This window comes from Nomascus leucogenys, chromosome 16 (assembly GCF_006542625.1).
Source record: "Nomascus leucogenys isolate Asia chromosome 16, Asia_NLE_v1, whole genome shotgun sequence".
In the NCBI taxonomy this organism is placed as follows: Eukaryota; Metazoa; Chordata; class Mammalia; order Primates; family Hylobatidae; genus Nomascus; species Nomascus leucogenys.
The window spans coordinates 83,521,576-83,536,199 of record NC_044396.1 but is presented as its reverse complement, the minus strand read 5'-3'; the positions used below and the strand labels follow the sequence as shown (position 1 = coordinate 83,536,199).

General features: G+C 37.7%; 1 non-coding gene across 1 annotated transcript; it reads left to right on the top strand.

Annotated features, from left to right (window-relative positions):
• Positions 1-1,185: 1,185 nt before the first annotated feature.
• LOC115830721 lies at positions 1,186-1,256 on the top strand. The gene has a single exon (XR_004026273.1). It is a non-coding gene; the product is annotated as a small nucleolar RNA SNORA72 (small nucleolar RNA).
• The last annotated feature ends 13,368 nt before the right edge of the window (positions 1,257-14,624 follow it).

Sequence of the window (14,624 nt, the reverse complement as noted above, 5' to 3'; positions counted from 1 at the left end):
GTCAGCCTCATAAATCATTAGGGAAATGTAAGCTTCCCCAAAGATATGACACCACACATCCACTAGTGTAGCCAAAATTACTACAACCCAAGGTGCCCAGGTTTTCACTGTAAAGAAGTAGCCACTTGTAACTGCTCCATCTTGAGTTCTTGTTGTTTCAGAAAAGTTTCAGAACAAAGGTGAAAGTAAAGCTCTTACTGGGCTGGTTAGCTGAGTCATTGCATGTAGAGGTAGAGTAAAGGCAGCACAGGCACAGTCATCGATCATGCTGTGCCACTGATTATGCACAGCCCCAGCAAAACAAAAACGAGATGGATCCAGAGACGCCTGAGTTGGAGGTGAATTGAGCAAACTCTCCTCATTGCCAGACTAAAAACACAGCCCAGGGAGGAGCTTACTCTCCATTTTCCATGCATGCGTCTTAGGTAGAAGCATGATCAATGACTGTGCCTGCGCTGCCTTTACTCCACCTCCATATGAAATGACTCAGCTAACCAGCCCAGTAAAAGCCTTATTTTCACCTTTGTTCAGGGAGGCACTGCTTTGGGGGACTACCTCTGGTTTCTTCCTTACTTGTTGCAAGTAATAAAATGTCCTTGTTAAATCCTCCTTGGTTGTGGTCATTGGACTGTCACCTACCAAGCAATCGAACCCACCTGTTGTGTCGGTAACATTACTGACAATACCAAATGTTGGTGAGGACAATATCAAGTATTTGTGTTGCTTTCATATGTAGCTTGTAGGAAACATTGACCATTTCTTTTTTTTAATAGTTTAACTTTTATTTTAGCTTCAAGGGTACAAGTGCAGATTTGTTACATAGGTAAACTCATGACTCAGGGGTTGGGTGTACAGATTATTTCACTTACCATGAGATCCAGAAATCCCACTCTTGAGTATTTATTCCGGTGAAATGAAAACTTATGTCCATGCAAATACTTTTATGTGCATTCATAGAGATAATTTATAATATTGACAAGCTAGAAACAACTCAAATGTCCACCAATAGAAGAGTGAATGGAAAATGTAATGGAGAGCTAGTCAGCAAAAGAAAGGAATGATCTACTCATGCATTCAGGAACATGGATCAATCTCAAAAGCATTGTGCTAGCGAAGGAAGACAGACACAAAAGACTATATTGTGTATGTACACAATTAATATTAAATTGTAGAAAAGACAGAACTCTGCCAATATTCTCATTGCTCTGATTTTGTAATAGTCAGGACAGCCTAAACATTTGCTATATTTTTTAAATTTTTAATTTTAATTTTTGTGGGTATAACATTCACTATATTAAGATCATGCATGTGCCCTCAAACCTAGTTCTTAAGTCTAGTTTTATAAATGCTAAGATGAACCCAGAAAAGAAAAAAGAGATAAAAAAGACAAAATAAAGAAAAGGCATAACTTTAGTAATAGAAACAGCTCAATGGTTTCCCAGGGCTGCATTTGGGGGAAGACATTTATTACAAAAGGTCATGAGGAAAGTTTTTGGGGTGATATAAATTTTCTGTATCTCAATTTTGGTGGGTAAGTGGCTATGCCAGTTTGTAAAAACATATGAAATATGTACACTTAAAATGAACAAATTTTATTTTATCCAAATTGTACTTACAAAACGTCCTTTTTAAATGACTGACAGTAACAAGTGCTTCTGGCTAAGCGCCTGGCTGAGAGGTGGAAGAGGTTGAACTCCTATACACTTGTTGATGAGAAAGTAAAATGGAGCAAACACTTTGGGAAACTGACCACTTCCCTCTCAAAGCTAGATACATTACTCATTAAATATTCCAGGAGTTCCAGACCTAAGTGTTTGCCAAAAATAAATGAAAACGTACGTTTATGCAAAGGCTTGTACAGAAATGCTTATTGAAGCTTTATTCACAGTAGTAAAAACCAGAAAATCGTATATACAAGTATTAATCAAGAAGTGAACGATAAATAAAATGAGGTATATCCATATAATAGGATAACAATATAAATGACCATAACAGTAACAATATAAGTGAACTATAGATATGCAAAAACATGGATGAATCTCAAAGTCGCTATGTAGATTGAAAGATGCCATACACAAAAAGTCCACATTGTGCAATTCTACTTACAAAATTTTTTAAAATACCAACTAATCTACAGTGAAAGAAAACTAATGAGTGGTTGCTTGTCTATAATGTTCACTGCTGGTGGTCCAGTGCCTCCCAAAAGCCTTACACATAACAGGAATGACAATGATGATGATGATGATGATGATGATGATGATAGTACCTACTCGATATATATTTATTGAATATATAATGTATTAACAGACTATTAATAATGACCCTAACTCCTAAAGTAGAATTATGGTGGAGGCCCTTTATAAATCTCAACACCAGAGACCAATAATTAAGGGGTAGGTAGTGAGGAGTAGGCAAGTGATATGAGAGCATTTGTTTAAAAAAATGTATTGAGAAACGTGGAAGCAATTAATCAGCCATGTGTGGATGGATGAAGATGTAACTGGGGACTTTGACTAATTCTTCAATGAGTTACTGGATTTAAGAAAATAATACATAAGGGGATAGGGCCTGAGGCCCATTCATGTAGGTGGGAGTGACAGCAGGAGCTCCGCAGAGCAGTTACATTAACTGTGGCATCAGAAAACGGGTGTAAATAATTGTCATGTGTCCTACAAGTAGTCTGTTATTAACAGCAGTACAGATATATGAATGTTGTACTTTAGATTTTATGAGTAAAGTGGATCCAAGGTTAATTCAGTAATAAGTTGGCTCTTACTTACTTGCCTTCTGATACATTTTTTTGAATGGGTCAGAAAAAGTTCAGATTAATATGAATATACCTCTTAAGTCTACATGTACTAGTAGTATGTTGCACAGATTCATGCTTTCTGTCACGTGTTCTTCCACATAGTAAAGGTAGAGAAGTGCTGCTGTGAGTTATACCTGAGTGTTTAAGAAAATGTGGTACAGATGGAATACTATGTAGCCACAAAAAAGAATGAGATCATGGCTTTTTGAAGGAGCACAAATGGATCTGGAGGCCATTATCCTTAGCAAACTAACACAGGAACAGAAAATCAAATACTGCATGTTCTCACTTGTAAGTGGGAGCTAAATGATGAAAATTTGTGAACACAAAGAAAGGAACAAGAGACAGTGAGGTTGGAGGGTGAGAGGAGGGAGAGGAGTAGGAAAAAATAACCACTGGGTCCTAGGGTTAGTACCTGGGTGATGAAGTAATCTATACAACAAACCTACGTGACACAAGTTTACCTATATAACAAACCTACACAAGTACACCTGAACCTAAAATAAAAGTTAAAAAAAGAAAAAAGAAGGCTGAGCTTGGAGCCCCTTGAGGCAACAATGGAGTTGGATATTTAGGTCTGGTAAACCTTACATTGGGTGCAACAATAACTAACATGTTCTCTAATAGACTCAACTGTCTCATAGTGGTAGGTTTTAGGGATGCTAAAATGAACTAGAAACAGAAGACTGTTCCCATGAAATCTGAAGTATTGCAGGGGATCCAAAACTCTTCCCTTAGGCTTGACTTTCATGCTTTCTTCTAAAAAAGTGACTCCCTGAAAAAGTTTAAGAACTTCCTCCTCTGTATCCTCCTTCCAACTCTTTCCCCCAATTTAATTTTTATTATTACTTTTATATTTATTTATTTATTTATTTATTTAGGGAAACATCGGTCTTTCTTACTCTATCCCCCATGCTGGAGGGCAGTGGTACAATCTCAGCTCACTGTAGCCTGGACCTCCAGGGCTGAAGCAATCCTCCCACCTCAGCCTTCTGAGTAGTTGGGACTACAGGCGCATGACATCATGCCCAACTAATTTTTGTATTATTTTGTGTAGAGATGGGATTTCGTCATATTGTTTATGCTGATCTAATTTTTAATGTTTGTGGATATTTATATTTGTTTATTTAACATCTTCCCTATCCTATAAGCTCTCTGAGAGGAAGGACCACTTTTTTTTCCACAATGTATACACAGGGCTTGATACAATATGTGGCACAAAGAAACACTCTGTAAATATTTATTGAAGAAATCTATTCAAGGATAAATAAATTAAAAGGTGAACAAATGAATAAACATGTATATGTATTTTTCAGTTTTTAACCTCAGGGCAAGCTCTGTTAGGAGGGGAGTTTATTTATTGTTGTTTGTTTATTTCAAAAGCCGTTCACAGGAGCTTGTGAGAAGTGTCGAAAAGTCATTTCTGATTAGTGTGTATGTGTCCAGCAGCACCACCTGTGACTAATTCACTCTTATTTTCCAGAGATGGATTTCAGACCTTGGTAATGAGTGGCTACATAGCTTTAATGGTAGTGCTGCCTGGACATGAGTGCTTAGCAGACATTTCTTGTGGGAAGCAAGGGGCAAATCCCAGATGGCCAATTTTTCAAAGCCTAGCAACACCTTGTACCCATCCCACCACATGACATTAAACTGCCCATAAATTTAGACTGAAATGATCACCTATGTCCTACCAAAGGAGACACTGATTAACAGGATTCCCAACTCTACCAGACTCCCAATTCTGTGTGCATTAGGTCGACCTGAGAAATGTGGTGGTATTGGCTGGTAAGTGAACAGTAGGCCACATAAGAGGTCCCGGGCAGGAGAAAGAAGACCAACATATGGTCTTAGTGAGGTATGACTTTGGGAAGCCACTTATCTACCTTGAGCTTCACTTGGCTCATCTATCCAGTGTAGATACAGATAATATTCCAACAAATCATGGTAGGTTAAATGAAATTAGGCACACTCCAACTGTTTGGCATTAACTTGTATGTGCAAGGCATGTACACAAAAACACTTTGTGTCTATTTGGTCTTTAAAATTATATTTAAATATTTTTAAATTTTCAATTAAAATGGTAGATGCTTTTACACATACAAGAAGGTACAAAGGATAATAAAATGAATATTCATGAATTCACTACCCATTTTTATAACATTGAGTCTTCCAACTCATAAATGTACATACCACAATCTCTACTTACATAAATCAACTCTAATGTCTTTCAAGAAAGTTTTTAATGCTCTCTATAAAGGCTTTGCATATTGTTAAATTCTTTTGTAGATTCCTTTATGTTCAGTTACTATTTCAACTGTATCTTGTCTTTTTAAAACTTGCAGTTGCTGTTTACTTCTTGTGTTTTATATATTGACCTGATATCTAGCAAACTTAATGAATATCTTTTGTCATCCTAACATTTAATATGTATATTTCTTAGCTTTTCTATATTACATCATCTGTAAATAATCCAGTTTGGATTATTTTTCAGTACTTTTCATTATTTAGTTTTTGATTATACGATACCAGCTAGAATCTCCAGTTAAGTGGTGATAGGGTTTTGCTGTGTCCCCACCCAAATTTCATCTTGAACTGTAGCTCCCCAAATTCCCTCAAGTTGTGGGAGGGACCTGGTCGGAGATAATTGAATCATGGGGGCAGGTGTTTCCAATATCGTTCTTGTGATACTGAATAAGTCTCACGAGATCTGATGGTTTTATAAAGGGGAGTTCCCCTTCACAAACTCTCTTGCCTGTGGTCATATAAGATGTGCCTTTGCTTCACCTTCCACAATGATTGTGAGGCCTCCCCAGCCATGTGGAACTGTGAGTCCATTAAACCTCTTTTTCTTTATAAATTTCTCAGTCTCAGGTATGTCTTTATTAGCAGCATGAAAACAGACTAATACAGTACATTGTTACTGGGAGAGGGGCATTGCTGTAAAGGTACCTGAAAATATGGAAGCGGCTTCGGAACTGGCTAACAGGCAGAGGTTGGAACAGTTTAGAGGGCTTGGAAGAACACAGGAAAAATTGGGAAAGTTTGGAACTTCCTAGAGACTTGTTGAATGGCTTTGACCAAAATGCTGATAGTGATATGGACAATAAAATCCAGGCTGAGGTGGTCTCAGATGAAGATGAGGAACTTGTTGGGACCTGGAGAAAAAGTCACTTCTGCTGTGCAAAAAGACTGGCAGCATTTTGCCCCACCTTAGAGGCTTGTGGAACTTTGAACTTGAGAGAGATGATTTAGGGTATATGGCAGAAGAAAGCCATATACCAAAGTATTCAAGCTTAAGCACCAAAGTATTCAAGAGGAAACAGAGCATAAAAGTTTGGAAAATTTTCAGGCTGACAATGCAACAGAAAAGAAAAACCCATTTTCTGGGGAGAAATTCAAGCCCTCTGCAGAAATTTGCAAAAGTAACAAGGACCTGAATGTTAATCACCAAAACAATGGAAAAAATGTCTCCAGGGCATGTCAGAGACTGTCATAGCACCCCTTCCATCACAGGCCTGAAGGCCTAGGAGGTCAAAATAGTTTTGTGGACTGGACCCAGGGTCCCCCTGCTGTGTGCAGCCTAGGGACTTGGTATCCTGTGTCCCAGATGCTTCATCCATGGCTAAAGGGGCCCAAGGTATAGCTCAGGCCATGGCTGTAGAGGGCCTAAGCCCCAGGCCTTGGTGGCTTACACATGATGTTGGGCCTGTGGGTGCACAGAAGTAAATAATTGAGGTTTGGGAACCTCCACCTAGATTTCAGAGGATGTATGGAAACCCCTGGATGACCAGGCAGAAGTTTGCTGCAGGGGCAGGGCCCCTCATGAAGAACCTCTGCTAGGACAGTGTGGAAGGAAAATGTGGGGTGTGAGCCTTCACATACAGTCCCCTGTGGGGCACTGTCTAGTGGAGTTGTGAGAAGAGGGCCACCATCCTGCAGACCCCAGAAGGGTAGATCCACCAACAGCTTGCACTGTGCACCTGTAAAAGCTGCAGACACTCAATGCCAGCCCATGAAAGCAGCCAGAAAGGAGGCTGTACCCAGCAAAGCTACAGGGGTGGAGCCCAAGACCATGGAGATCCACCTCTTGCATCAGCCTGAATGGATGTAAGACATGGAGTCAAAGGAGATCATTTTGGAACTTTGAAATTTGACTGCCCCATTGGATTTTGGTCTTGGATGGGGCCTGCAGCCCCTTCGATTTGGCCAATTTCTCCCATTTGGAATGGGTGTATTTACCCAATGCCTGTACCCTCATTGTACCTAGGAAGTAAGTAACTTACTTTTGATTTTACAGGCTCATAGGTGAAACAGACTTGCTTTGTCTTAGATGAGACTGTGGACTTTTGAGTTAATGTTAAAATGAGTTAAGACTTTGGGAGACTGTTGTGAAGGCATAATTGGTTTTAAAATGTGAGGACATGGCATTTGAGAGGGGCCAGGGGCAGAATGATAGGGTTTGGTTGTGTCCCAAGGCCTCCCTAGCCATTTGGACCTGCGAATCCATTAAAGCTATTTTGTCTTTATAATTTATCCAGTCTTGGGTATGTCTTTATTAGCAGCATGAGAACAGATTAATACAAGTGGTAAATGTAAACATGCAATGAACAAATGCCTTATGCTCCCAAAGTTGGTTTTAGGTGATCATTCTTTTGCAGTTTACCAAAATTTCTGTCTATTCCTATTTACTTTTAAATCTCAAGCCTCTAGCTCTGCAACAAAGTAGATATCTAATAATTAGCTGAATGTTGAATGAATGTTATAAAGTTGTTTATGCTGAATTACTGAAAAAATGGCACAAATAGACAATGTTTTCAGGACTTAGAGGTGAGTTTGTACTGTGGATTTTAATAATTAAGTGACTTTAAGCTAATAGATTAAAAATACGAGTTGGACATTAAAACTATTAAGTGCCAAATCTGATTTCTTTATTAATGTGGTAAGAATATATAAAATGAGATCTTCATGTTGTTATCTGTAGATAAAATATTGTGCAGCAAATTTCCAGGACTTATTTATTTTGCATAACTGAAATTTTATCCTCATTCATTTGCACTTCCCCATTTCCTCTTCCTTATGGATAAATGGATTTAAAAATTGCAGTATATATATACACAATAGTGTATTATTTCACCTTAATTTAGAAAGAATTCCTGCTATAGGCAACATCATGGATGAAACTGGAGAACATTAGGTTAAGTGAAATAATCCAGTCTCAGAAGGACAAATATTGCATGAGGTGGCTAAAATCTTCAAATTCATTACATACAGAGAGTAGAATGGTGATATTCTTATATGTAACTCTTATATCAACTTAAGGATTAAATGTTATCTCTGCTTTTCCATAAAGAAACTATTAAGGGAAAAGTGAGACTTTGAGCATGCTCTCAAGTGCATGATCTCTACATTATGCCCAGGCTCACCTTAGACACCTCTGTCTATGTATGATAATATGAGGCTTGGATAGGCAGGACAGAGAAAAAGAACAAAGTCAGGAGGCCTAGGCCATCCCTGAGAGTATATAGCACGTGTGACAGCTGCCCCAACACACTGTATAATCTAAAACAAAAAGGAATTGGTCCTTATCACAATTGCCTTGCCTGTCTTCTTAGCTATTGATGAGCTAAGGCATGATCTTAAAAAAGAGGTTGTTTCAGATCATCGTGCATCAACATTTTGCATCTGTGACTAGACCTGCTGATCCAGGATGTTTTACATCTCAATCCACAACTATTAACCAATGTTCATGCAGTGCCTGAGCACACATACAGAACTTGTGATCTGCAGCAGTGGCTGAGGATGTTAGTCCACTGGTGTGTATTGGAAAGCTAATTGGGGATTCTTTAAAGGGAACTGTTGTTTACTGAATAACTTTTATGTTTGGTCTATGTTTGTACCTTGGATTCTGATAGGTTGATAAATAAACTCTCGTGACCTAATTTATTGCTAGAATCACAGACTCATTGTTAAATTAAGCTCCAAGGTAATATTAAGGATCAAGTAGGTGCCAGACGCTGTGCTAGGTGCACTCAGAGGCAAGTAAGCAATTGCCCTTGCATTCTAATTGGAACACAGGCCGCCATTTTCATGTGTCCTCATTTCCCCTAGTATTAGATAGGACCCTCCCACACATTTTCTTCATATCATATTTTATGATAAGATTTTGTTCCTGTATAATATTCTTAAATACCTTGAGCAAGAAAGTGGGTAAGAAGGGCTCAGGAATAGGATAAAAGATAATTTTAGCCTTAGCAGAGATCAGTAGGAAATGACTCTAGAGAATGGTAATGAGAAGCAGAATAAGTACTGCATTCGCAGGTATTAAAAATGTTGCAAAAATAACCTGTACAAGCGAAGCTAACTCAGTATAAATATTGAGAAAGTGGGATAGGGAAGGCATCACCAGCATGGTGCACAGGAAGGAAAGGCTAGAATGGTGATCTTTCTTCTGTTGGGGGAAAGGAGAATGGATATCTAGCCAGACTTCTGCTCCTCTGCTCTGAGACTGACTGCACAAGTATGTCAGCTGGCAGTACACATGGAGAAAACCACAATTAATGCAGACAGCTTTCATGTATTTGCATTTGACGTTTGGGGGGATTCCTCTGTGTGTTGAGGTTTTCTCATTTTATTCAGACCTTGGTTCAAATGCCATCTCTATAATAAGGACTTTCTTGATCAACCTATTTAAAATAATACCCCCTATATATACTCAATCTCTGTTCCTTTTATCCTTTTTACTTTTTATCTTGAAATGTATTACCACCTGACACATTTCTTTGTCTATTTGTTTATTTTCCTCTAGATAGTAAGTTGTATAAAAGTGAGAACGTCACCATCTTTGGTTCACTGTTCCATTCCTGGTGTCTATAACAGTGCCTCAAAGTGGACTAGCATCTACACTATTTTTTTTTTGGACCTAAATTTTCTTAAGGTTGTGTATCTGATTAATTCAGTCTACTATTCTCTTTGAGAAAGACTCGACTTTTTTTCCAAGAGTCTCTAAGGTGGTATGCCATTCCCGGCTGTATTGTAAACTGACTAGTAATTTCCACTCTTCAATAGACAGCAGAAGTAAAACAGGATCTTTTTCAGAGGCCAACTCAGAACTCACCTGGAACTTTTAGCGTTACCCATGCAGTAATGACTTTAACTAAAAGTTCTCACAAGATAGCCAAGTGACCCTTTCTTGATCATTTGTTTTTCAATAAAGATGCTATATTTTTATTTTTTTCTTTGTAATGTGATCCAATTGTGGATCCCTATAGTGCCCTATACTGATGATTCTGAGCATTCCAATCACATAGCCAATATCTGTCCTCCTTGAAGACAGATTATAATATATGAAATACATATGAATATAATATTTGTAATGTGATCCAATTGTGCATATGGGAAGGGGAGTAAATAAAACTCATGGCCAAGGTTTCATCTAACTTTGCAAATGAAGACCTAAACACTAGCAAAAATGCACAGACACATGCAAGTGAGATGCCCAAAGCCTGGTGCTCATAATAACCCAATTAACAGATTTTGAAGCTTGTCAACCTGCAATTCTCAGGTGAAGTGAAGAAACGCATTCTGAAAGTTGTAAGAATGAGAAAATTGAGCAAGTCCATGTCAGACTTCACTACTTGAGCAGAAAATATTTCTCCCTAGTTCAAAATAATAAAATAGCCACAGTGCAGACATAATCGATTGTATGATTTTTGAATTCAGCAGCTGCTTTTGAAAATGGTGAATGATTCACAGAAAAATAAAATTTAAAAAACCAGCCACATAGTCTTAACAAATAACAAAGAAACAATGTCTTTCAGGGGCGTTCTCTAAGCATAATAAAATATGTTGCCAGAAAGCAACAGAAAACTACATTTGGAGACACAGAAAATTCCAAAAAAGCACCTGAAAATAAATTTTTGGTACAAGACAAACAAACAAAAAAAGTCTAGTAAAAAAACACACATATATTTACAAGTAATTTAAAATTAGTTAAATGAAAGAAACATAAAGACTTGTGGAATTAGCTAAGTATAGAGAAAATGTATAACCTAAAAGCGTATATTTAAAAAGTAAGAAATATTGGCTATGAGTAAGCTAAGCATTGTACAAAAAAATTAAATGAAAAAGGGCCACTTAAATAGGGCCAAAGAGAGTATAAGAAAGAAATTAATAAAACTATGAACAGAACCTAATTATCAAGAAAAGAAACATAAAAGACAATCAACTAAGCCAAAAGCTAGACTTTTATAAAGGTTATTAAAACAGACATTTTGGCAATATTGGAAAAGCAAAAAGGGAGAAATAAGAACAAATATTAGAAATCAAAATAGGAAAAACGAAGAACAGCTACTTGTGCTTCATTAGACCAAGTAATGGTGAATGGGTAACAGTTTGCAAACACTGAGAAAAGCTTCAGAGAAAGAACTTTAAAAGGTGGATCATTGTCTCTTAGAGGTTGAAATGGGTTGGTAATGTCTGAAAAATGAGAGAGAGATTGCCAAAAAAGCAAGCTCATCATCAACCAGGGCTCAAGCACCTCAAGTAGAAAGACTCCTGACTTGACAACCAGAAAATGCATTAAAAAAAAAAAAATCACCAACTCTTAAAAGTATATTATTTAGTCAACACTTGACCTCTGGCTACAGTGTCAAGTCTATATCATGTCTTCATGGCGCTGGTGATCTGTCGCTGGTCTATAACCCCAGCCTCACCTTGCCACTGCACCATGTCTCCCGTGATTCTTCAATTCAGACAGGTGAAACTGACTACAACTCCTTGTCTGATCCAGGCTTTCTCTTGGCTCAGGGCTTTGACAGACACTTTTGCTCTATTTGAAAGGTTCTACTTCCTTCTCTGTCTACCTAATACCTCTACATCATTTCCTTCCATCACTGAAACATCACTTCCTCAAAGAAGTTTTCTTTGAAGTCCAAAATTATGTTAGGGTACCCTGCTATAGTGACCCACAGTGCCCTATACTGATGATTCTGAGCATTCCAATAACATAGCCAATATCTGTCCTCCTTGAAGACAGATTATAATATATGAAATACATATGAATATAATATAATGTTTACATATTACATATAATGATATATAATTATATATGTTATGTAATGTATCACAATATATAATGATTATACACTATTATAATAATATATATTATATATAATACATGTGCTACTACACTTACTCATTGTATATTAAACCCATCATAAATTGAAACCCATAAACCCATCATAAATCGAAAATATCACAAATCGACCAGCCTGGGAAACATGGCAAAACCCCATCTGTACTAAAAACACAAAAATTAGCCTGGCGCCATAGTGTACACCCGTGCACCTCCAGCTACTTGGGAGGCTGGGGCAGAAGAATGGCTTGAACTCGAGAGAGGGAGGTTGCAGTGAGCCGAGGTTGCACTCCAGCCCAGATGACAAGAGCGGAACCCTGTTTCAAAAATGAAAAGAAAAGAGAAAAGATCACAAATATCAAGTGCATTTAACATATCTAATCTACTGAATGTCATAGTTTATCTTATCCTGTCTTAAATGTGCTCAGAACACTTACATTAGCCTGCAGTTAAGCGAAACTCATCTACCGCAAAGCTTATTTTATAATAAAGTGTTAAATGCTTATAATACAGGGATGTAATTTATTGAATACTGTATTGCAAGTGAAAGCAGAATGGTTGTATGAGTACTCAAAGTATGGTTTGTACTGAATGCATGTTGCTTTTGCACCACTTTGAAGTGGAAAAATTGAAAGTCGAACCACTGTACTTTGGAGACATCTTTATCATATTACATTTTATGTTAATATTATATATTTATATATGTAAATATATAATATATTGTAATTAATACATTGTGTTACTATAATTATATATTAATTATGCATAATTAATATATTTAATCATATTAATTATGATAGCATTAATGATACAGCTAACAATTATATATTGATATATTCAATTAATATATAATCCAGCCCTTGACAGAAAACCTTGCCAAACCTGTTAAATATTCATGACAAAATTATGAAATTTTTCTCTCTACATTTTTCCATTTCTTAAGTGGGGATAATTGCAGTGCATATCCCATAAGGTTAAATAACTTAATAAATATAAATACTTTGGAACCATATTTGGCATTTTGTACTAACATAATAAATATTAGCTATTGTGATGATAAGTAATCACACCCTTCTCCTTTATGGAATCTGAAATAATTGAGAAAAAAATGCTGAAGTGTTTTGTACATTTAGCTTATTTAAATATACTACATAGAACATACCTTGTGTTTAGCACTCTTCTAAGCAGTTTACAAATGTTAATTTACTTCATCTTCATAATGACTCTTTGATAATAGTAGTAGCAGTAATAGTTACTATTACTACTGCAATTTTATAGATGGGGAAACCGAGGCACAGCAAGATTTTTTTTTTTTTTTATTGTTGTTGTTGCTTTTGTTGTAACTTGCCTGAGGTCACATAGCTAGTCAGTGAAGGAGTCACTAGAAGCCTCCTGATGCTTGAATGGGACTCCCCTGAGCATTTGACCATGCCCCTATTGAATTAGTCTAATTTTCCCACTAGGTGGCTGATGAAGAAACCTCATCTGGTGGGCGGAGACTTGGGATCTGCAGAGGGGAACTCAAGATCCTGCAGGAGCAGAACCTTTCTCCTAGGCACCACAATCAGGTACCTACTCCCCCTCTCCAAGGGCTGAGTGTGTCAGATTGGTGAGAATACAGTGTCAATTCATATTGTTCTGTCCTGCAAGGAGGAATGGGAGTCTTCTCCCCTCACTCCAAGCTTGAGGCATTTGAGTAAGGGCTTCCCTCTATGGGAAGCAGTACTTGCTTCTAGAGGAGGCTTCCCTGCACTCACTCAGGACATGCTGGAAATGCTTTATTTCCATAAAGTGGCAGATTCTAGCAATCTCTTGTTTAGGGAGGATTGGTGGTGAGTCACTGCTGATAACTACAGAGAGAGGCAGAACTGCTGTCTTGAATCAGAAAGCAATCAAAGTAACAAGACCTAACATGTATTGAGCAAATGCTACATTACCTCTAACCATCACAGTCGCCCTGTGTGGGGGTGTCTTTATGCCTATTTTATAGATAAGATAATTTAGAGTCACAGAGAGTCAGTAATTTCCCCAAAGTCACGTGGTAGATAAATGACCGTGACATAATTTGAACCAAGATAGGTCTGAATGCAAAACCAACCCTCTTAACACCTGGCCTAGATGCTAGACAATGTCTTAAGCTGATTATTACACACATCTCCCAGTGCCTGAGAGTGGGAAGGAGTTTATGCCATGACCTCCTGGAGGGATGGGACAGGTCTTATTAATATTGGTGGCCCCAAGCCTATCACAGTGCTTACCATATGATAAGTGCTACCCCCAGGAGGGCTGACATTTGGACCCTACATTCCCACAATTCAACTTGGAGATTCTGACTATTTGGGAAGGCTATAGGTGCCAAAATTAAATGCACGGAATGTGCAATGAGCAGATTGTGCTCCAACCCCTAGGACCTCCCCTTACATTTTCCTTACTTAGTAGATGGCCACGTCTCCTGGGTGTGCTGTGAGAATTTCCTGAGCACTGATAAGTGAAATTCCCACTTCAAAATGCAAGCCCAAATAAGTCATGCCTATTCACCATCACTACTACTACTGCTACTACTACTGGGACCCCAGTGTCTTCTCTCGTAATATGGTATGTTTGCGCAAATAGTCTTTAAGGCATCCTTCAACTTTCAGTTTCTAGGATCCCAAGACCCTGCTTATTTACTGAGCAGGA